The sequence below is a fragment of the Etheostoma cragini genome, chromosome 2 (assembly GCF_013103735.1).
Source record: "Etheostoma cragini isolate CJK2018 chromosome 2, CSU_Ecrag_1.0, whole genome shotgun sequence".
NCBI classification, from domain to species: Eukaryota; Metazoa; Chordata; class Actinopteri; order Perciformes; family Percidae; genus Etheostoma; species Etheostoma cragini.
In genome coordinates, this window is record NC_048408.1 from 14661891 (window position 1) to 14687046 (window position 25156).

At 38.2% G+C, this 25156-nt stretch overlaps 1 protein-coding gene across 2 annotated transcripts in view; it reads right to left on the minus strand.

Moving 5' to 3' along the window:
• Window positions 1-25156, minus strand: part of ctnna2 (catenin (cadherin-associated protein), alpha 2) — a 300512-nt gene that overhangs the window by 89798 nt on the left and 185558 nt on the right. The window contains exons 1-2 of one of the 2 annotated variants that reach the window (XM_034887433.1): window positions 11811-11816; window positions 9241-9242 (exon numbers count right to left, since the gene is read on the minus strand). The exons of the other annotated variant lie outside the window; for it this stretch is intronic. The gene's annotated coding sequence lies outside the window, so the exon portion shown is untranslated. Of the gene's footprint in view, window positions 1-9240; window positions 9243-11810; window positions 11817-25156 lie in introns of those variants that run through there. 2 annotated transcript variants of the gene reach the window in all.

A 25156-nucleotide genomic window follows, 5' to 3' on the forward strand; every position in this document is an offset into this window, starting at 1 on the left:
AATAAGGGGAGATCACAGCACCATAATAAATAGTGTTAACATAAATGATTGTATATAACATTAAAATCAACATATTTATGGATACAAACATTACCACAAACATCAGTACAACCACTACCCGAGTCATCAACATCAGATCGTCAACAGTAACAGCGAGAATGTTCTTTTAAAAACTTTAGCGCAGCAGGTATAAAGGACTTCCTGCATCGCTCTGAAGAGCACCTGGGCATAACAAGCCTATCCCTAAAAGACATTCATGTTCATTTTTACTTTATTTTGACAACTGGCAAATGAAAAAGTGAGGCTCGTTCTTGAAACCTGAGCCTTATAAAATCCTTTTTATAAAGAGTAAGTTGTTTCTGAATGGTGTGATTCATGTTATAGGGCTCATTTTGAGAAGTTATCACAAAAGACAATTTAATATTAGCAAGACAGATGTGGCTTATTTATTGAAATACTTTTTGCAGAGAAAAAAAAATGCTTAGCAGGATCAACAGATTGTAAGACATGATGTGTGCTCTTCTGTGAAAGCAATACCAGCATACAAAAATTAGTTATGCAGTTGCCAGGCAACCATCTGACAGTTCTGCCCAGCATAGCATGAAGGCAAACAACCAAAATGCTCATCAGTATTTGCAGAAAAACACATACCTGTTGACATTTATTGCTGTGTATTCCCATTCATCCATGCCTGTTGACTTCTTAAATGAGGATTTATTTGAGACAAACTGACCACAGAACAACAGGGCTTTAAGTAGGGGGGCTATTTAGTTGTTATCCTGTTTAATGAGACACAAAATGTGGTTGCTTATCTTTGCGTTGCTGCGTTGTCATACCCTTTTGATAATTGAGTGGAACAGAGCGCTTTGTGTCTATGTGTCACAAAGAACTATATGACAACCCATCAAACACCCACTTCAGTTAACTCACCTCAAGGTGAATAATGATTGTCACTTTCAATGCTTTGGTCAGGTTGTAAAATTATTGTTTACACATTAGTTCTGAATGTACCTCCAATCACAGAGAGAAAAGCAGAGAGCGAGGACTGCTAGTCTAAACTCAGGCCCACAACGTGGACTACCTGAGCTCTTCCTTTGAGGTTCTATTTTGGCTCAGGAAGTACATGAGCTGTAGCAAATAACTTTATTCTGTTTGCAATGCTAACTCTCAATGACCAGTCACCACTCTTGGAACTTAAAAACAACTAGTCCAATGCCACTTTCTCTTCTATTGACTTACAAAAGCCATGACATTCAAGGAGATGCCAACTTGAGGACAAACCACAATCCTTCAGCAATTTCTTCATTTTGGATTTGTCACAATCCAGCTCAACATGCGTTTCAATGTGGGTACGTGCTGTGGGGAATTCAAGTGTGCAAGGTCACTGATGTGAAAGTGCTGCTCAATGAAAAGAGCCTGTGGCCATAAAAACAGATATGATTCCTTTTTCCGGCTAATGTATTGCTGGCTTGCCCTTGGCCAAGGCTCATATAGCACGCGTTTTCTTTCATATGGATGTTAAACATTAGGAATGAGTCATTTGTCTCCTAGCTCATACTACAGTTAGTCACCCCCTCTTCTAATAGCAATCACACAATGCAGTCATTTTTTGTGGAGCAATGCACCAAAACTGAAAAGAAGAAAACTGGCTCTCATATTGCAAATAATAAGTTTAAGATTTGAGCCCATATTGAGCAAAGGAAAAACCACCTGACCCTAACCCGACTACTGCAATGTTTATGTGGTTGAATTTTATTTGCAAATTGTATTCTGAAACATACACCACATTTATTTTATTAAAGAGTTGTTGATTGACACAAGGGGAGGAGAGAAAACGAGGATAGCATTCAGTTGCCTTCCATTATGTGCCTTACACTCATACAAGCACGCCTACCGACAAGCTCTTCTATGGCAAAACAGAGGACATGGCAACATTAGTCATTGTGCTGCCTAAAGAGCATGTGTCATTAAGGCACCAGAGGGACGCACTGGATTAAAGATGCTTAGCGCCAAAAATAAAAAGGGGCTTATCTTGAACCTTTTGAGGACACAAACATATTCATATGATTTAATGTATATCTCCACTGAATATCCAACAAGCTTTACTGTACTATGAGAAAGAGAAAAAGGTAGGGGTGTCGATGGCACAAAACTTCTCTCTTTATTCAGATCATGGATAGACACACTGTTGAACAAAAGTAGTGAGCTTTTTTCATTTTTGGAATCAGAAATCCCAGCTGTTTTATTTCTCTTTCACTACTCTGTTTAATCTGATTTAAGGAGATTAAAACAGCACAGTGATGTCAGTCTAAAGGGAAAAAACATCACCTTTTATTTTGAGCTCTAAATAAACAAGTAGTTGGTGAATATATTTTGTTATATCTACTACAGCTCTAGATCACTGCAGGATGCTTTAGATGTTACAGTAAGTCAAGGGGCTACTATTACTAAAACTATGCTTCCCTTTTGTTGTAATTACTCTTCTGCTTTGTGTGTCTGCTGCATGTCAGATCCTTCAATATGCAATGAAAAATGTATTGCTCATGTTGAGTTTTCTGCAAAACATGTAAAAAAAAATAATTAAAAACACTACGCATGAATTCCTCATCAAAAACTTTAGATACAAGGAAGTCCACAATGATGAATCATAGGTTAGTCAACGTGTCAAGCTCGTATTCAGCCAGGATTGGTCGAAACTGTGGTCTTGCTATATTTGTGTATGTGCGTGCACATGCGGGTGTGTGTGAGAATCTAAGTGAGAGAGACGAACTGATCACATTATGACTATGTGACTTCCCTACATTCCGATCCAGAAGTGTCCTGTATATGCAAGCAATTCGGCTCTTAAATTCAAAGCCATTAAAAGCTTAACAACACAGTTGGCTGTTGATTCAACTGCCTTCCATACAGAAACATTGATTGCTTGGTTTTTGACTGCCACCAAATGGAATGTACATGTCCGTTTTTTTGTTTTACTGGAAAACACAAATCCCTGTGGTGTTTTACAGACAATGTTCCCAACTGTCCCCATCCATTATTTTCTACCTCCCAGTGTGCACTCTCAGTTGGGGAGGGGAAGATAGAAAAGGGTGCCTGAAAATACGCATCTAGTGTGCGGGGTAATGGAGGCAGTAGCAGTGGTGTTATTCTTGCCCACTAAGGAGACAACTGTTGGACAGTGCATGCAGGTGGAAAGTCTGAGGGCCCTGAGTGTGTTCGCTCTCTCAGGCCCTCCCAAGGCAAGTTGGGTAATTTAGTGGTGCACTGCAGTGCAATCTGCTTCACTGCATTTCTGACCCTGTAGTGACATGAAACTGTGAGACATACAGTATTTTCTATGCAAGCTGAATAATGTAATAGTGGCACCTGTTTACAGGTAGGTCAGTTTTTTTGATTTTAATTTGAAATGTAAAATAAGAACCAGAGCTTAAATTTAAGTATTGTTTCAATGAAATTGAATAAATAGGTGAATACTGTATGTATTTGTAGCTGGATGCTGTTTTTATAAGCACTGGGAAACAATATATTTTACCTTGTGCTACTTTGATTTTTAAATCCAGACTATTGTCTATGTTTATTTTTACGGTATTTGTGAGCATTATGGGAATAGATGTCCAAAGCTTTTATTCCAGGCAACAACAGAAAGATCAGACTTCATGAAAATGCAGGCGATAAATATATTTCCGACACATTAAAACAAAAATGCCACTGCATTTACTCAATAATTAAACAAAATTCTGTTTTTTATCACCACGTCTCTGTACCTCCCTTGAAACTAATGCAATAAAGAATGAAAAGAGCAAGAAGATGCTGAAACCGAGGGAAGAAGTAAGGAACAAGTAAGGAAAGAATCTGGTAATTCATAGGCAATAACCTGGCAAATCAAAGGAATGGGGAGATAAATCAGCAGGAAGAAAATAGAAGAGAGGTGAGGGGGGGGGGGGGGGGGGGGGGGGGGGGGGACATGAGGCATTCTGTCTCATTGTCTACCAAGATCAATATGTTAAATGATATCAATTCCGGGTACTTGTCAATTCAATTAGGCAGGAGGGAGAGGTACAATTACTGTCCAATGTGGTTACACTGTCTGCAGTGGGCTTAAAGGGAAAGGCAAGCTGATAACAAGAGGATGAGAAAGTGTTTGTGCATGTGCGAGCCCAGGGGCGGGGGGGTTGATAATAATGGTAACATGTTGGTCGGGTTACCAGCAGATAATGGGTAGCCAGATCCTCATTAAGATAAGTTGTGCTCCCTCAGTTGCAGTGCCATAGATCGTCCAATTTGACTTGTTCTCATTAAGTGGAACTTAAAGAGGTGCAGCGGTGGCTATCAACTAGTTTGATTACAGGATACTAAAAGAGAAAACTCGCTACAATGCCTGCGGGTGAAAAAAAAAACTTCCAGATGAGCGATTCAGATTAGAATTGTTTTTTTCCCCACTAAATGAGATGATAGAGCAACATAGTACAGAAATAGATGCCATATCATAATCTCATTATAGCCACTATAACCCCCTAGGAATTTAATAGATAAACAGTGCAGACACAATGCAAATAAGCACAGCAATATAATCTACGAAGCGTGTGTGTATGTAACCGTGCACAGAAAATATAACATGTTAGTCAGTCTAAAACATTCTAAGGTGATCAAATGTGGAAAGGTTATATGCTATTTTATTTTTCCCATCTATACATTATCTATACCAGCTTATCCTGTGCAGGGTTGTGGGGGAATGACGCCTATTCCAGCACACATTGGGTGTACAGCCAGCCTGGACCGCTCGGCAGTTTGTCACAGGGCTGAAACGTGAAGACAGACATCCATTCACACTCACACCAAAATCCATTTACAGTCTCCAATTCACAAACTGACTCAATAAGGGAGAGAACACCAGGAAGACCTCATGTTGTCATGGGTTTAACATGCAAAATGAGCCACTATCATTTTTCTTTACTTGTTTAACAATATGTTCTATTTTCTGAGCTGAACATCTGAAATCCTGTCCTAGAAGATGCTTGGGCTCCAACTAATCACATGTTTATAGATGGAAATCTCAAACTAATTAAATTATTTATTGTTATGGCTTGTCAAATATATTCATGGTCAATGTTGAATAAAAGTTAATCATGTAAAAAAAAATAACTAAAAAATGCTAGATTAGAAGCAACTGTTGTTGCATCTTCACCTCCCATACAGTCACAAAACGGATCTGGCAAGAATGAAGCAGAGGTGCGACAAAGCTTGACCTTTATTTGTTTTACACTGGATCTAGGAACTGCAGATTGGTGTGTAGCACGCACATACACGTGTGTGTGTGTGTGTGTAATTTATATATGTGTGTGTATATATCCTGTGTGGAGCCTTAGGACAGCCAGCACACTCCAACCCCCTTGTGCTGCTTATACAAGGGTTTCATGTCTATTTTCCTCTCACATGGTTGCCCATAGTATCTATACCGGTGCTGTTTGAGCCTGGCAGTCTCTCTTAAGTTAGAGTTAATGCAGCTGAGAACGGCGCTGCCTAAGGAGGAGCCGAGAAGGCCTCCGGGCACAACTCTCTTATGTTTAATGGCTGGTGCCGTTTGCTTACCCCTCTACTAGACTCGCTCATGTTTAGACTGAGGGCCTGTCACTGACTATTAGCATCCGTGGTCAAGCAGGCTGTGGATGAAATGAAGCATCTGGCTTATCATCAAGCACATTGTACGTTTGTTTAGGATCGGGATGAACAATGAATAAAAGATGAACACCCTTTGTGCCCGACTCCATGGTTAATTGGTAGATTGATGCAACACAACAAACAACAAAATCCTGAGTCATAAAAATTAGGATTGTAGAGTTTTTCTTTTTTTTGGGTGTATTTTTTACTTTCAGTTGAGATGACAGTAGTGACTAACTAGAGACATGGAGAGAGCAATGAGGATGACATAAAGCAAAGGTCCCAAAAGACCCCTCTCAATTCTGCGTGTGTTAATATAACGTTATCATCCAAATGTAGCTAGGAGTAGGAGCTAATTTAAATTACGTGGACATTTTTTAAGATATTTACTGATGGTTTCATGCCACCTGGACAAGATTTTTATAAATAGTCATCAGTGCACATATAAAAATCTAACTGGACCTAAGTTAGGAGAAACAAATTAAGAGAAACAGCGAGGGCAAAGAGAGGAAGCATGAAACAAAAAGGAGGTGATGGCAGGAAATGACAAAAAAACTAAAACAAAGACAGAGCTATAGCAAATGACAGATGTAGTTGTCCTTCTTACTGTGTTCTTTGTTTAATTGTAGGACATAACCAGAACTTTCTTTTAGAAGTTTACAATTTTTTCATTTTAATTGGAGTAATAGAAAAAGTGAAGGGACCACACAGTAAGTGTTGATGCAGAGGAAACAAGTAGTAATGCTTAACGTAAAGTTTGTAATTGTGTAATTTTCCTTAACCTGAACCAGGATTTAGAATTCTCAGACAAACGCTAGTTCTACTAAATTCGGACATTCTACAGCGTTTTTCACATATAGGTAGGTTACAGACACCATAAATACTTTATTCCCCCGTCTCCCTTTGTCAGTCAATAGGCTACAATGACATCAGGAAATAAACTATTAACCTCCATATTACTGTTGTAACATTAGGAAGGAGGTTTCCCAAAACAGACATAAAGGTATGTCAGTGACTGAGCTAACACAGACAGAGGTAGCACTGGCATATAACAAGGCTGTACAAGAGCTCTGACATCCACAAAAGACTTCTTGGAAGATGTAACTAGTGTCTGACTATACTGAACTCTTATATGCCATAAAAAATAAAGAAGGTAGGCTACTGGTTACTTAAAAAGACACTTTCCTTTTACACATTTCAGGCTGATCCAAGTCATCATAAGAGTTAAAATGGTTTGAAAATGCCAGCCCTGAATGTACAATGTGATATGTCTCAAAGGAAAGACATTGGGGTCTGGTTGATTTACTGATCCTTACATAGTTAATGCGTTCCTGAAAAACACTACAGTACGTGTACAGTGCAATGGGACATCATGCAGCGATGCAGGGGTTTAAGTATAGAAGCATGAAGAGAAGCGGGTTAAACATTAAGTATGTTGGGCAGTAAGCCAAGGTTTTAGGTGCATAGTTTCAGGAGAATAAGAAAAGGAGTGAAGGGAAATGTCTGGTTATCAGACAGAAAGAGAGAGAGCAGGGGATAAAAAGTCTAGTCCTGCAGCAGCAGTATGGGGAGCTAGTGCAATGCTGCCTGCAGCCTCCATGAACTGAATAGCAAGTAGTTTGCGAGGGAGGGACTGAAGGAAAGGCAGCAGGAGAGAGGAGAAGCGAGGGAGGGAGAGGCTGAGAATAGGTTAGAGAGGGTGAGAAAATAAGAGAGTGGTGTGATATCTGTGAGAGCAGAATTGTGGTAAAGAGAGAAAAAAAGCGAGTCAATGGGGTGAGAAGAAGGTTTGAATATCATTGATGTACTTTTGTTTCACTGCAGAGCTGAAAAAAAGTCAATTTATCACACACACTTGCCTACACATGCATACACAAACATGATGTGGCTGTCTGTGGTACTTGGTGTTGTTTTTGAGAAGAGCAAAGCTTCAGTACAAGTGATATGCATCAGATCGGCTCGAACACCTGAAACAGGGACTACTGTAGGTCAATCCAATTCGAGGACCTGTTCTTAACACCAGGACACATAATCCCATTGAATCATAACTTTCTATTTCCTGCATCACATCAGTTACCACCGCTCTGTAGTCAATCAGACCAAACAATGTCATGTTAGGAAGTCTGCGATTTCCGTGCTTGAGACAATGGACACAACATAGACATTAGTGTTGACTGTGAGGGTCAAATTCTCAAAACTATTTACACAGGCGACTCAAATTTTGTTATGAGCACTGGTTTTTGACTGTGCCTGTGTATACAGACGTCTCTCAGTTTTGATACTCTATGACAGCATAACAATATTTACATTCTATAAATAGGTTCTACAAAAAAAATAACATTAATCCAAAATCTAAAATACTTCCAAACATACTGCAGTGTTGGAAAACATTAAAATGTGGGTAATTCAATGATCACTTCTGCATTTTTCAGAATTTTTAATTTGTTGTGTGATACTCTTACACTTCATCAAAATATGTAAAAGGTACATTTTATGCAAATGACATCATGAGAACATACAAAGAAACAAAGTTCATGAATGAATTTAAGCCAAGAAATTAATGATAGAAGTGTGTAGAGGCTTAGAAACAAGATAACAGACTGACTTGTGTCTAGACATCAACCACCTTCACAACTGCCTCAAACTGTCAAAACTACCCCTCACTATGTGACCTCTTAACTCTATACTGTATAGAGCAGTATTACAAGTTGGCAAAGCAGCCCCAGAAACCTAAAAATGACTGACGAGAAAAAGTTTTTCAGACGCTGACAGATTTTAGTACCATTCCATCTTTCACACACTGTTTCTCAAAACGAGAAGTAATGTGGATGTGGGGTGTGTCAGCATCTAGATAACTAGTACTTCCACATAGTTCACTGCATAGTCACACAAAAATGAGCAGAATCAAATTATTCATAGCACGTGACCAGCAAATGTGTTCTCCAGAGTTGGCAGCCCTTTGCTATCAATGTGAAGGTGGCGGTTGTCAGGAATAGCGAGGGCTATAAAGAATGATATACATGTTTTTGTAAACCGGGATAATGATGACTCAAGCTGCTCTCCTGGGTGGGTTGCTGTGTGTAGGAAGCACTAATCAGGGATTAGGGTGGTTTGGAAAAAAAAAAAAAGGCCTTAAGTCTGTGAGCAAAACGTGGCCAGCACTGGATCAAATAAAAACATGTTGATGATAGCATAACACTAACATACCTACTGCCTATTGTGGCTGAGTCCAGATACAGCAGCCGTGTGCACAAATAACAGATCCACTGTACAGAGCTAGACAACCGTGTGTTCACTGGCTGTAATGATCCAGAGTGTAACAACTTCAAAGTCTGCTGGAGCTGGCTGAACTGGTGAAATGATTATGTCTCCCACTATCATTTCATGTGGGTTTTATCAGTCCTGCCACGCAGCAACCCAAGCCACTAACAGAGTTGTTGCTGCTATTAGTTACAAGGAATAAGGAACAGTAAAGCCACAGAATATCTGGACATGATGTAAGTGCCCTGCATTAGGGATGGATTAGGGGATAGGACTTACTGTCATGGTGGGTGTTTGGGGATTGATGTCTTTTCAAAGGACATCTATTCCCTTCCTTAAGCTGACTTTTCAAAATGTATTCCTACAATGGTAACTGCTGTTCGAGTCCAACCAGTATTTTCCGGAGATGACATGTAGACATCACCCTTGAAAATATTGGCAGTCATTCAGCAAACGTCTTGGACACAGCACATATTTAAGCACTCAGAGAGACATATAAACCTCTACGTCTGATTAATTGAACTGTCGCACAGTATCAAAATGAGCACTGATTTGATCACAGACTGATGAATTGATTCAGCTGTGGAAACAAGGACTGCTGCACCAGTCCCTTATTTACATTCCACAGACCCTAATTTATGTGTGTTTGGCCACTCTTGGGTTATAGAAAAGGATGCCTGGTGCTGCAAAATGCCCATATGCTACATTAAAAAGAGGGCACAGCTAAATATCTGCCACGGTTACTGAGATTCACTAGAGAGATCCATCATCAGATCTGCTCGATAAAGGCATTTCGAGTGCTTCCATAGAGACTGCATGCATCTCCATATTGATCTCAGCCAAGAAGGTTAGGTTTCAGTTCGGTTTGTCTGTCTTTCTGTCAGCAGTATTCCGGAAAACTACTGGCCCAATTGTTATGTAACTTGGTAAAACAGTGTAGCACGATCCAAAAAAAGAACAAAATACAGTGTTTGCAGCAGGACCGAATCATGGGGCGGAGTCATACATTATCTAACACTTTTGTGTAAAAATTAGTTATCCGCGTCGAAATTCAGGTAGGGGGAACATTCTCAGGCAGTATCTTAGCTTAGGATCCTGCATGCACACTGCAGTCACACTGCAAAGCATTTGCAATGCAGAACTACATGATTACTATATGCAATCTTCAACAATATGCTTTCAATACCTTTGTGAAGGCCTTTGTACTGAGTATGGTGTCTGTGGTCATAAGTGGCTATTTGAGGTGTTTTAGATTGCATTATATTGTAAAAATGTTCACATCCCTGTACAGTACAGGGGCGACTGTGGCTCAGGAGCTTGAGAGGGTCGTCCTTAACCATACAGGTGACAGTTTGATTCCCAGGTCCTTGTGTCTGCATGTCTAGGTGTCCTTGAACTGAATCCCAAGATGCTGATGATAGCAGGTCAGTACCTTGTATGGAAATCTGCCACTATTGGTGTATAAGTGTGGGTGGTTGAATAAGAGGCAAATTATAAAACAGTTTAAAAATCTTTTTTCTCCCAGCAAAGTTGAGGGTTATGATAAATAAGGCAACTGATAACTAATAAAAAAAAATTAAATAAACAGATAAAGGCAAATATATTAGAGCGAAATGGTCATGTAAGTTATTTTTAATAAAGGTTTTATCAAAATGTAGTGAAGTTTGGAAAACGTCGGCCAATATAATACTACTGTATGCTTTGGCAACAACAGTTAGGTTAGTCTGGGTGCAGCATGGCAGAAACTTATGGGCATCACAAGGAGGTGACGGGTGCCCCACGGGCAGGCCAGCCTTGTTTTCAATGCTGTGACAGGGTCAGGTCTCTGCTGAGGGTTATCGTCTTAATTATGCATGGCCCATCTGGTGGACAAGGCTCTTGTGCAGGTGAGCAGCTGCACCATTGTTTGTATTGGAAATCTTTTAGATAACCCAAAACCATGGATGTATTATGGCCTATTGACCTCACAAAAGGCTGAGCAGCTGCAGCCCTTCTCCCTCTCTCCTTGCCCGCTCTTCATCCACATACTTTATTCATAGACTATAGCTTACTCTGGCTCACATGAATATGGGTGGCCATCAACTTATATCGCCCTCATCCACACTGTCAAAATTATTTAAACATTGAGCCATTACATTGAAAATCTTTTAGGTAGGCTAACAGGAGCCTATAATTTCTGTAGCCTACTGCGAAACAACTGACCAGACACCTTTTTCTTGTCACCTTTTACTCTCCACACCGCTGTCTTTGGACAAAACGTCCCGGATTGAGATCAATAATGTTGTCAGGCACTTTTAGTAATAATCTGAGCCTGTCAGCAGCAAAAAAAATCTTTTTTATTGGACAAAAAGGAAGGCTCCACAATTGCCCCATTAGGTAACATAGTAGCTTTGTTTGCACCGGCCTGTCCGGCCTGTGCAATCTCTCTCAAAACTGGACCAAATTCAAAGATTTCTGGTCACATCAATCTAGACACAAACGCATTGGCCCAGGTTGAAAAATAACGATAGTTACCCTTTAAACAAACAAACACACACACACACACACACAAACACACACACACACACACACATTCATCAGCTGTAATGAAACACAAAACACCCAACCACAGAAACAGTCAAAGTCAGGCAAAATTTGCCTTGCATGCCGAGAAAATGCAGCCAAGCACTGTATTTGATATTTTGTTGATTTAACTTTATAATTTACACTACATTTGTTTAAGAGGGAACTAGTTAGTGAATATTACTAATGATAAAACAGGACACAGCAACTCTACACTCAAATACGTTTATTTGTACAAAACTACAATTAAAATGAAATGCCTTGCCAAGGATAAACTTTGACTATACTAGCAGAAAAGACTCTACAATGCATTTTGATGCACCAGTTACTGTACATGTACTTCAAAAAACATCCGTCAAACTCATGCATTGACCCTGTATTCTGCAATTGTTTTGCTCTATTCAGTTTGTCTCAGGTTATATATTGGTACATTGCATATTTTCAGTAAAACATCTACAGTCAACTGTGCCCCAAAACAGCACTGGTGTAATTTGCCCCATATGTAAACAAACACCAGCTGCCAACAAATATGCACACTAGCCACTGAAATGCCCTAAAGACATTACAATGGGATGTAAATATCACAGCTCAATTCTAAAGTGCCAGTAAAACATACCTGCATTATGAATGTACACCAACTGTTTTTCCAACACTCTAGTCTGACACAACAGATGTACCTAGCTGGGATAAAGATTGAAATGCACACCCAGCCAGAGTGTTTCCCAGATGAGGTAGTGAGGCCAGACCATACTCCAGTGCTGATATAGATCTGGCAATGTAAGACAATGAATACTGTGATCTGTGAATGAAAAGCTCAAACAACAATGGCTCAGTCGGATGTCCTCCCTTTGTGCATAGGTTTTGTATAGGTAGCCCAGTTTCATCACACACATCCTTTCATTGCCTGTGACCTAGGCCCTGTTCAAAGGACGGGAGCTGAGGACCCCATGAGGAATAATAAAGTACAACTTTAACAACCTGCTTAAGTCATTATAAAGGTTAGTTGTGGGGATTCCCCCTCTGAATACAAAGGACATCCCTCTTTAGTACTGAATTAGGTGTGCCAGAGATTTGTGTACTGCAATGACATCTACTATGCTACTGCACAGTTCTTGTGTTGCACTGTTACTATGTATAGACATGACAGATTGATCTCTGCAACAATTATATTAGATGCTACCTTGACTAAATACAGCCAACAGGCTACAATTAGCAGGAGTGTGACATAGCCTTACATTTCTTCTGGATTCCACTTACTATAACGTTTATTTCAATTTTGCTCAAAGGTATATGAATGATTTCACCTTTCTATATTATAAGAGTAGAGTAAAGAATGAGGTCTGTGTATTAACTGTTTTGAGAAGAAATACCAAGTAACTTAACACATTGAAGTAACATGCAAGCATATGCACACAAACACACACGTGTCACCAACCACACAAATCCAAGCACTCTCGCATACTTGAGTATCAGATTGCAGATTATTTAACTACTAAGCTGATAAGTGTGTTAGTGCAATTTTATCAAGTGATATAGAAATTAACCTAACTATTGAATTCCATTCGAATGGAGTCTTCTGCCAATGTGATGCTTCTTTATGTTGCATGTGGCAAAGCGGCATTATTTGAGCTTTTTCATTATTATCAACAATTCCCATCAAGACTTACCACAATTCTCAGCAGACTAAGAGAAATTAATTTATCGTAGAAAATAGTCTGTGTAGCCAGAGCCTGACACTACATATGCTTCTGTTCAACCAAACTCCACTGTCACTCAAAACCCATTAAAAACATACGAAAAAGCAACACTGTTACACCGGGCGACATATAGCCTACCTTCAACACAAGTGTTTTTTATTGTGAAATGACACTGACTGCATTTTCCCCCTCTAGTATACTGTAGCTGGGCATACATCACGCTGGGGGCACAGTTCTGTATTTACACAGCTTTGCTAGTTTGATGAGCTGGGAGGAATAACACCTTACTGGTACAAAAAAATACACTATACCTCAGGGTTTGGAAACAAAAATTCTGAGTATGTTTATCAAACATGTTTGTGTGTATGAAGAGAGGATGAGGCATTCAGCAGTTTCTCTCTCTCTTTTTTTTTAAATTTTAATCTGTTTATTGATCCCCAATGGGGACCATTACAATTTACACTCTGTGTCTACACTTTGTTATATATGTATATATATATATATATATATATATATATATATATATATATATATATATATATATATATATATATATATATATATATATATATATATATATATATATGTGTGTATGCACACACCCAGTATATATGTGTGACCTAATTTATATTCATTATACACACAATCCAAGCAAGATGAGTTGGACTGCAGATGAAAATTAGCCTGTATGGCTAAATCTGGCACATTTACATGTGTCTTGTTTGAATGAGGAAATCTAAAAAGAACAGTGTTGGTAGAATTTAAAATTTTCTGGTTGGCCTCCCACCCTTTTTTTTTTTTTTTTATCCGTGGACTCTTATGGTGAAACAGTGAATTAAAATGAAATGTCATAGAGTTCTTTTTTTAAATTTATGTTAATTATTAATGAGGACAGATGCTTAAACATAAACATTTGTGCAACAAATCTCCACTGTAGAGCATCACAGCTATTGCTGATTTCCAATTTCCGTCCCTAGAAGGGCTTTTAAACAGTATTGAAAACAAACATTAAACATTGCCATAATTAACATACATAAAGAACATACACATACAAGACACCTACATCCGTACCCACCCCCGCGCCCACACACCACCCCACCCCTATCTTTTATTACAGGTCTGATTATCAATTACAAACTACTTAAGCTTAATTTTATAAGGCTTAAGAAGAAATTGCTTTCAGCTCAATGGGCAACTCATTCCATGCCTTAGCTCCCTTAATAGAGAATATTGTCTGGCCAAAGGAAGTTGATCTGAAAAGTATTTTACAGTTCCCTGCAATTATGTATCTACTGGACAATCCACTGGCATGTAATGGTTGCACCATGTCACAGAGAGCCTGAGGTGCCTGTTCATGTAAGCACTTCCATATGAGATTGGAATTTGCAAATGCAAGGTAGCTGTCAAATATTGTTCAGATCTCTTTGGATATGACAATGATGTGATGTGGTTGGCCTTTTGCCCAATATTTTCAATGCACGATTGTAGAGTCACTTTAATGGTTTAGTCACCTATGGACATGCCTTCGACCTACCCTACACTTTACAACCATTCTTTTACTTGTTTACAAAGCTTTAAATTACCTTAAGTCTCCCTATATCAGAGATTTTATGTCATTTTATGTTCCAGTGGGATCACCAAGGTCCTTTCTAAAATGTTCCTCATGTGTTCCATAAAAGTACCGGTGAGCAGAGGTGGGTAGTAACGAGTTACATTTACTCCGTTACAGTTACTTGAGTACTTTTCGAAAAAATTGTACTTCTAGGAGTACTTTTAAATCACTATACTTTTACTTTTACTTGAGTAGATTTGGGAAAAATAAACTGTACTCTTACTCCGCTACATTTGGCTACAATGAGCTCGTTACTCGTTACTACGCTTCATTGTTTTTACCCCCGCTTACGTCTCATTTTAATGTTTTATTTTGACAGAGAGAGAGAGTCTTCCGCTGAAGGCTCTGCCACGTGACTGTGCTTCACCAAACACATGTCGTTGTGCAGTCACGTGACCACACTCGTTTCAGCAGCGGGACAGGTTAGCCCATAGACATATAAAGAGGTTAGCTTTAGAGTCGTAGCAAAGCAAAGACGCAGAATCAAAAGTCGCCAAGGCAACGCAGACCAGGATGACCACCCCCCCCCTCGGCCTCATAGTGAAAGCATGGTTACCTTTTAGGAAAAGTGCGAAACAGCAGCTCCGTTATGTGGCGTCTTCTGTGTCGACCAAACAAACGGACACGTGAGCGTTCAAAAACTCAACATCTAACTGAGGAGACGTAGCGGTAGTTGTAGTTTTTGCTGTGGAGAGGTGATGTTTGTATTTTAGGTTACATACAGAATGTTTTACACATGCAGTAACCATCCAAATTTGATGTGACAAGTCTCTCTCAAGTAAGCTAATTTGTAATTAATAAATTAATTTTAATTTATTTTATTGATTGGATGAACTCTAATTTGCCTAAAGATGATTATTTTGCATTTTTGTGTCTGATTGATGCTTGTGTTGAGAAATAAATCAGACGTTACTCAACAGTTACTCACTACTTGAGTAGTTTTTTCATCAAGTACTTTTTTACTCTTACTCAAGTAATTATTTGGATGACTACTTTTACTTTTACTTGAGACAAATTATTCTGAAGTAACAGTACTTTTACTTGAGTACAATTTTTGGCTACTCTACCCACCTCTGCCGGTGAGTGCCTTCCTTGTGTTATACCCCTAAATCGTGGAACTCAATGCTTCTGGATATTTGAATAGTAAGCTTGGTATTTACAGTATTTTTTATCCCTGGTGTTTATTTATTTAATCCTATTAACTTTTATTTATTGATTTTTAAAACTATATTTTTTTATTTTATTTTTTTGTCTTGCAAAATTCTCAAAATTGTATTTATTGTTGTTTTAATTTTAGTCTGTGTTGTTTCAAGCACCTGTGTTAATTTAACAGTGACCGTGACTCTGTTCTATTCAAATGTCCCAGCATGCACAATGCTAGCGCCCTGAAATTCAAGCAGCTACATGGAATTCTGCCTTTGTTCATTTTATTATTTCCTACTGTGAAATGTCAAAATCCCTTCCATGAAAAGGTCTATGATAGGGCATAAGGAAGTCATGTACGATATACATGGTGGCCGATTGTCTAGTGAAATGTACATCATCTGACACGCAACTGTAACATTATGAAAAGTCAATGGAGGAGAAGAAGGAAGAGTTTATGGAAGTGCATTTGGGTAAAAATATCTCAAACCAAGGAGTAAATAAAAGTAGGTAAAAAAACCTAACTCAATTAGGTGAGCTCATTTTGGAGTTGTTTTATAAAACCTAAAAAATAATGATGAAACTTGTGTTTATTACATCCTAGTTTTGAGATATTTTGTTATAAGGTCCTAGTTAAGATAATCTCATAATAATTAATATATGTTCAGTAACAAATATGACATATTAATTCATATAACAAGGTTAAGTTACCAATTACAGTTTTCATTTATTTGGTAAAAGCAATGAGCTTTCACACTGGACTTCTGGAATCTGCCGTTTATTTTTTATATCAAATTTGAATTTGATCAAATTGCAGTGATATACTGAATTTTATGTGTTTGTTTTTAGGTCAGTCTGAAGAGTGAAATGATTAATTTGTCGTTGGGTTCATTCTAAAGTCAAAAGACCTGGGTCAACCCTTGCAGCGTTTTTAATGAATTTAGGTGTCATCCTGTTTTTGGACAACATGCAACTAATTATCACAATCAAGGTGAAACATCTGCAAAAGTAAGCATCAGTAAAGCCTGATTTGAACCCAAACCACGATATTTAACTAAACTTAACTAAGTAGTTTTGGAGCCTAATATAACCAAGTAGTTACTGTGACTAACCTTACTGAACTGCAAACTTTTCACAACGCTCCTGTGGGTTGTATTACCAATTATAAAAAACACTCCTGTGGGTCTGTCTTTTATCCCACTACTCTCTAATGGAGATGTATTCAGAGTTCTAGGCCAGGGCTCTTAACTTACTTTGCAGTAGGGACACTAGGGATGACGGCACAAGTAATTTTTGGTCCAAATTTACAAGTGTTTCAGCCTTTTGCATCAGAGATGCCTCTGTTCGCTATATTTTTCTCAGCTTCATCCCAACATGAGAGAGGCTAGTGGACACATGAAGGATGTAGAGGCTTGTTTGGCTCTGGATGAGGCAATAGGCCAGGGTAGTCAGGGCTATCAAAAGTGAGGGCATGTTGGAGAGAGCTGGATTTTGAAAATGGGCTTGGTGGCTCTCAGTGGGATTTCTGCGTCATCTGTCAGCAGAACAAAGTTCTTTTGGCAGACAGAGCCGAGTCACAGCCGCTGTTTGAAGTAGTCTCTGAAGCCAAAAACACTACAGCCAGAACTTAAATCCATAAAGACACACACCAAGAAAAAAATGTCAAAACATGTAATTCAATTAAATACTGTATATAGCAAAAACCCTGCACACAAACCGCCAGATCTGGGTGAAAAAACGGTAGGTAGCTACCAGCCGTGGTGGCGGGTGAAGAATTCTGATCTTGTTACAATATAAAAGCATGTCTAACACCGAGAGTATGACTGCTGTGTATAGTGACATGGCAAAATCACTGTCTCTCTCTCTGCTTTTCAACACTTCGCTTTGGACACAGCTGGAAGCGATTTAGACCCACATTAATTCCTTCTTTCACAGGCACACAAATATACACACACGGTTCCACTGTTGAGTTTCTTCCAACAAACAAAACAACACACAAACCTTTATTATTACTAGTTCTCTCACTATTTCTATTTGTAAGCACATAAGATATAATGTCTGTGATAGCTATTATTATTATTTAAACTATTCCTAACAAATGTAACAAAGCATTAATGTAGGGCCAAAAGGCGTAGACAATAGAGCCAGACCGATAAAGGATTTTTAAGGCCAATACCGATACAAATATTTGGTTATTTAAAAATCCAACATGCCGATACGTTGGCCGATATACAGTATATATTTTTTAAAAATCCAGAAACGTGTTACAAAACAGAAACAGATTTCCCTAACATTACTTATTTGTAATTACAGAGGAACATCAAAACATATTAAAGTTCTGATAAATATGTATACCATATGTACAAGGCATACAAATACAAACTTATTTTGTATTTTAAATAAAACAAAACAACATCAATCAGTGTTGCCAACGGGGACATTGTAAAGCGCCCTCTGGTGGATGAAATATACAACACCAACGCTTTTAACATGTTTAAGAGTCCGTTTTTATTTTTAAGTTTTTCATTCCTCAGAATTATTTATTTGTCATTATAAATGATTCTGATGAATGAATATTTTAAAATATTTTAAATCGCCCATTATGAATGCTGATACCAACAGATGGGAAAATGCCTAATATCGGCCGATAATATAGGCCCGCCGATATATCGGCCGGGCTCCAGCCGACAGGTAACACATTTCCAGACAACTAGTGTATCTAAAAGTCAGAAAGAGAGGATATTGTATGGTTTGGTGACCTTAGAAACGGTGGGTTGCGGTGATTGAACCTTTGCCCCAAGTGAGTTCAAATATCTCGGGGTCTTGTTAACAAGAGAGGATATGATGGAGAAGGAAATCAAAATGGTTGCAACATCAACATTAATGGTGATGTAGTATCAGACTGTTGTGGTGCAGTCAAAGCTCTCATCTATCTACCGATCTTTCCATTTAACCTTAATTTCCTATTAACCAAATTAGACTGCAAGTTTTGTTTCTACTGTTCAATATTATGATCAGAAATAAAATTATATTACTTACTCAAAATTAGTACTTTCACCAGTGTCACAATAACTGATACATGGTGCACTACATATGTATTTTGTGTATTTTGTTTACATGTTTTTGTCTACTGACACTGTGCTTTGTTAGTCTGCCTTACAAATAGAATATTTGACTAGCTCACTCACACACTCATTGGTCTATATAGATCGTGTCAGTCAGTTATCTATCTGTATTTTTTGCATTCCTCATCCTTTGATTAGAACTCCATGCTTGCTTACAAATGTTCAGTCTTTGTCTTTTTCTAGTACCACTTGTACTTGCACGTTTGTTCTTCCATTCTCTCTAGGCTAAGCTGTGACCTTTTTATCCCGCATTTCCCAATATATACTCAGTAAAACTTTATTAGGAATACATGCTAGTCAATGCAACAAGCCAATTACTTCAAATAGCAAATAATGCTACTGGAGCTCAGAGGAGTTTTAAAAGGCAAAGTTACTCTTTAACCTAACATTAGAATGGGGCTGACTGTCAGATTTAGCCACCCACCTTCAATGTTTGAACACCACAGTTTACAGAACAGCGCTAGGAGTAAGGAGCCGTTCTATGGGCAAAGCAACAGGTCAATGAAATGAAGGACAACATGTTCAAGGCAAAAGGGAGGCCGCAAGTGCACCAAGCAGCTTACATCTGTGGTATGGAAGGGAGCGTTCCTGAAAGCACAAGCAATTCATCAAACCTTGAAGTAAGACGCTTGAAGCAGGAGAAAAAAAATTCAGTGAACAAATGATAACTGAAACTGGGCGATAAAGAAGAAGCCAAGCCTCCAGAATCTTGATTAATACTAAATATTAAGGGGTGTTAAGGAGAGTTATCAAGTAATTTGTGAGAAAGCCAAAGAACACTGTAAAAGTAAAAAAGTATTTTCACATTTCCATTTTCACATTGTAAAAACTAATAAAAAAACTACTAATTCCTGGAAATGCCTGTATGTTTTACAATATGTCACACACTTAAAATACAGAAACAAGAGGACAACTCAAAACTATGTTGTAGCAACATGGACAGTGTGATTTTTAGACTATGTCAAGGAATGTCGCCATTGCTTTGTTGTACTTTTTTGTTTTTTACTCATACCACACTGAAAGCTTTGCTGTTCAAACTAAAAGTGAAAGTGTTGCATTGAAAAAGGTCCAGGCAAAAACTAGTCAAGCAGTCTCAGATATATAGGAGGGCATAAAAAACAGCACAAACATTTAGTTCAAGTTTTAATCATGTTGTGGCTGGCTTGTGTTCAATAAAGAAAGTTGAAAAATGTTTTAGCATGACTGGCCGATTTACACAGTGCATTTTTGTGGTAGGAGAAACCTAAAATTAGAGATAATTTAAGATCATGCTGCTTTCAAAAGCTACCCACAGATTTACTGGACACACACTTTATGTCCTACCAACGGTGATACACACTCTCTTTACTTTACCCCTGTTGGCCTTTTAAGAGAGATTCTTAATTATTTCTTTCTTTCTTGATATATACAGTAGATATGCAGATTATCATGTTCACATCACCTCAAATATCAGAGCTTTGCCAGGCTTGCTATCCATCTTGCTCTATAAATCCTATAAAAAACAAATACTCACCTACCTCAAAAGCCTTCTACATGGGCAAATCATGATGATACGCTATGTTGATTTTTTTTAAATTCGAGCAGTTAACGCTTTTTACTGAAGCAAACTTTAAAACACATAAAACGTGCTTCAAGGAGTTGTAACCCATGGTGGCACCCATGTTCCACCTGTCACATGCTCCAGTGAATGTTACTATGGTATGTTTTCCCATTGGGTTTACCACAGTCGCAGTTAGTATAACTCCTTTAATATCATTGGAAGATAGAGATCTTATTTGATACACTGTGTCGGAAACGCAGGGTGTACAATAACACAAACCTTTACTGGGGAACTGTCTTCCCACTTCTGAAGTTGATATATCTCTGAGATAAGGCTATGATGGTAATAATTAGAAATGCCCACGGCTATCTCAATTTATCTTTGAGTACATTTTCTCCGTTCCTCAGTTCATCCTCAGTTGCTGATTATATAATAGCATTATGTAATTTAAAGTACCAAAGAAGATAGAAAATAAGCAGTAAAACTGGAATGAATAAGCTCAATGTTAACTCTCTGTCTACTTATTTGACCCTTTCAAACTCTATCTCCTGGAGGTTGCACTAAATTGCGGATGCAGAATCATCTCTTGCTGTTTCCTCACCACACCACTGACAGACACTCTATGGCGTAAGTGTCTGCATCGACCCCCACCACAATCCTTTCCCAGCTGCCCATCAACATTATCTCTGCAGTGGGCCAATTAGTCATCATCTGCCTTGTTTTGTTGGTCTCACACAGTCAGGCCTCCTCTTATTCAATAAATGATTTAAAAAATGTGCTTGTAATCATAGATGCTGATAATTTTGAGTCTCATTTGATCCCTCGAATAAATTCCGCTGACAATACACCACAACCTCTAGCCATTTTATCATAAAAACTATCAAACCTACCACTACCACTATCACACACACACACACACACACACACACACACACACACACACACACACACACACACACACACACACACACACCAACAACAACAACTTATTCTTACAAAAGTCCAGACCAACATTGTCACAAACTAAACTCTAGACCAATGACTGCTTATCTTCTGAAAGCCAGTCAGACATAGCATAACATGTTGAGGGGTGCTGCACAATGTTCTCTTTCCTAAAACAGGTAAAGAACTGGTCACATGAGAAGCCAGTGAAGCATCATGTTCTGGTAATTGCACTACCCACTAGCAATGGTGACTAAATTTGTTTTTCAAATATACTATTTTACTTTACTTAATTGAAATGTTCTTGTTTCAAGATTGATCCCCAACTGCCAGCAGTGCAGCACCACTGGATGGATAAAATAAAATAAAAATCAAATTATACACATAACAACGCATACTCAAATCTTAAAGCATTCCTTATTGTCAATAGACACAAATAATCTGAATGTAAAACGTGAATTACCCTTAGCCCTCCTAACCCCAAAAACTGCTGGCGGGTTTGAAAAAGCAGGTTTTGTTTAACAAAAGAAAAAAACCCTTACCCTAGAAAGAAGCTGAAAAAAGAGAATTGTTTGTCAGATTCAAAAAATTCCAACCGCCTTGAATGCATCTCGTCAAAATTTGACAAAATTGTGTTAAAAAGCTCCAAAACTAAATCAACCGTTGCATGATCAAGAAGCTGTAATATGCATAACGTTCTACGTGTTTTCCCTACAAAAAGATACAAAGCGTTGCTTCCTGTGAGTAATGGTCATCTGATGAAAAATCTTCCAATCCTTGACTGAGACTGCAAGCCTAAGCACCAAAACACAGCGCAGCCTAGTGGTAGAAGTATACAGATCCTTTACCTCATTAAAAGTACAAATACTACACTGTAAAAATACTCTGTTACAGTAAAGGTTCTGCATTTACAATGTTACTACAATGTTACTGAAGTAAAAGTCTGTATGTATCATCAAGAAAAAGTACTTGAACTTAAACATTTGGGACCCTATCTCGCACCCAGCGCAGTGCAAAACCCAACGCAAGTGTCTTTGCACAGCGCGAGCGCGCGCGCGCGCGCACACACACACACACACACACACACACACACACACACACACACACACACACACACACACACACACACACACACACACACACACACACACACACACACAAACAAAAGATTTCAGCAAAAAACAATTACAATATGAAACAGTAGTATGATATGATCTGCTTGCGCGCTTTCACTTCCCTTACTATCACTTGTTTTTATATTTTAAAAAAATAAATGTATAATTCAAACTTTGGTTTTTCATTTTTTAGGTTTTATGCCATGATGACTTTGTCATACTGCTTAAAAGACTATTCATACGTCTGCCCATAGTTGTGCTTATTAATTTGAGATGTCACACTTGCAGATAGAGTGAAAAATGAGCTACCAGTGAATAATAATATGACAGGGGCAACACAAGCTCCAAAATGACTTGGAACTCAGAGGGTCGAGTCGTGATTAGTCAGGAAATGATGCAAAACGTTGTGGTGAAAGCTCAAAATCATTATTAGGTGCCAACTGCTTGCTGCGATCACCATATCATTTTGCTACTGCTTTACTTTTATAGCAATAATACGATCATTTTATTTACCAAACAAAGCTACAGCAACATGCTGAAAGATCCTGAATGATTTTGTTGACATCTTTGTTTATTGTTTGAAATGAAACATATAACATTTGAAGATAAACTCTTAACAGAAGGCAGATGATTAATGCTGACAGAAAAAAAAATCAAGGTTACTCAAAGGTTATTCATTCAAAAAAAAAATCCATATCCCTATCAGCCACCAATCTGTAATAGGGATGTATCTGTTTATATAACTGTCATCATGTGAGTGTGTGGGTTGGCATGTGTGTTTCACCCACACATCCACAGACACACACTCTCACTCACACTTGTGCTGACCTTAACTCCAAAGCAGAGAGCCAAAGCTCTTAAAGTCTTAAAAGTGATGGTCTGCATACTCTGATCTCCTGTTCGCTGTTTCAAGTCATTAAAGCGCACCAAGTCATTAGCTGATGGTGTAGTCATCCATTACAGCTAAGAGGGAATATAGCAAAAGTGAAGCAAAGATGATTCCAACTTCAAGATGTCCAGATCATGTAAAGGACAATTTTCCTTGTTTCCTTTTGGTGCTCAATATATCTTGTCGCTGGCATACCTTCACTAAGTACTTCAATGATCATGTTGGAATTAAACGTTTGGATCAGATCTGAAGACACAATAGTTTCAGTTAAAACTGAATTAACCATGTTTACATTTAGAGTTTTGATGTGTCTGTGAACACCGAATGAATTCTCAAAAGGAAATTCCCAGAACAGTGTATTAAACAAGGAAAAGTGGGGCTAAAAACTAAAGAAAATCACGTTTGAATGTATTTATTTTTTATTTGGTTTCAATTAAAGTGCATCAGTGCAGTAGTTGTCAGTTCTGTAACTGTAACATAAACGTTAAGACCTTTCCTGTGAGTGTTGTTAAGTCCCTAGTGGCAGATACAGCATTACAAATTAAACTGTCGAGTGCCACACAGGTCTAGAACAAAGTACAGGGCTGTTAGTTAGTTGTGGTTCCTTGGTATAATTATTGTAATTAAAGAACGAGCCAAACTCCCACCCCATTTTCAGGCTTACCTATGTTCCACTAGATGCAGCTAGACAATCCATTTAGCCAGGAAACACATTTGCTTTTTTTTATAGACGTGCACAACTGATGCCAGTTAAAACATCACAAAAAGATCAGAAGAGGCCGAAACGCACGTTTGCAGCATGGAGATGTGTGTTTAACTGCTTTTGTTAAGAAGCTAAAGAAGTTAAGAATAAAAAGAACATGTTTAGGACAAGAAAAAATATACTTTGATAAGAGACTGATTATTGAGTATTGATGAGAGAGATATTTGTCTGTCAAACAAACAAAATACCTTTGGACCCCACAAATGTAGTAGCTTTTTTTTTTTTTTTTTTACAATGCTTAACATTCATGGAAACGTTTCTGACTTGGTGCCTAAAACAGCATTTAGCAATACATTGGCACAAACCCGGTCGGCATTACTTGCTTATGGAATCAAATAACATATCTGTACATGTGTTCAGTGATTAAACTACAACCAACAACAACAAAATCTACACCAAATCTTACATCTAATTCATCTAGGAGAGTCTAAGCGTTGTTCGGGTGCGGTGGCGGCCGTTGGACCAATCACGGTCACTCTGTTGGTAGGAATGCAATGACCTCAGTGAGGAAAAGATAATCAGATGGTAAAAAACTTGGCCACATGAGGAATGTAAGGCGGTGTCACAGTTCATTGTTTCTGAAAATTAATGAAAGAGAAGATGACAATGCTAACAGTGATTCTAGTTAAATGCAAAGCAAGGGGAGAACGGACCTTCAGAGAAGAATGTTTATGTTATAGCTTAATGCTAATATAATGTGGCAAGCAATTACATCTGTATTCAGAATGGATAGCCTAGCCATAATTGACAATGACATAGAATGCCTGGCTGCAGGACAGTTTGATCAAATGAAGAATGTCATTTTCCAGTATTGGCTCACTGTATGGATATCAATAGACAGAGATTACA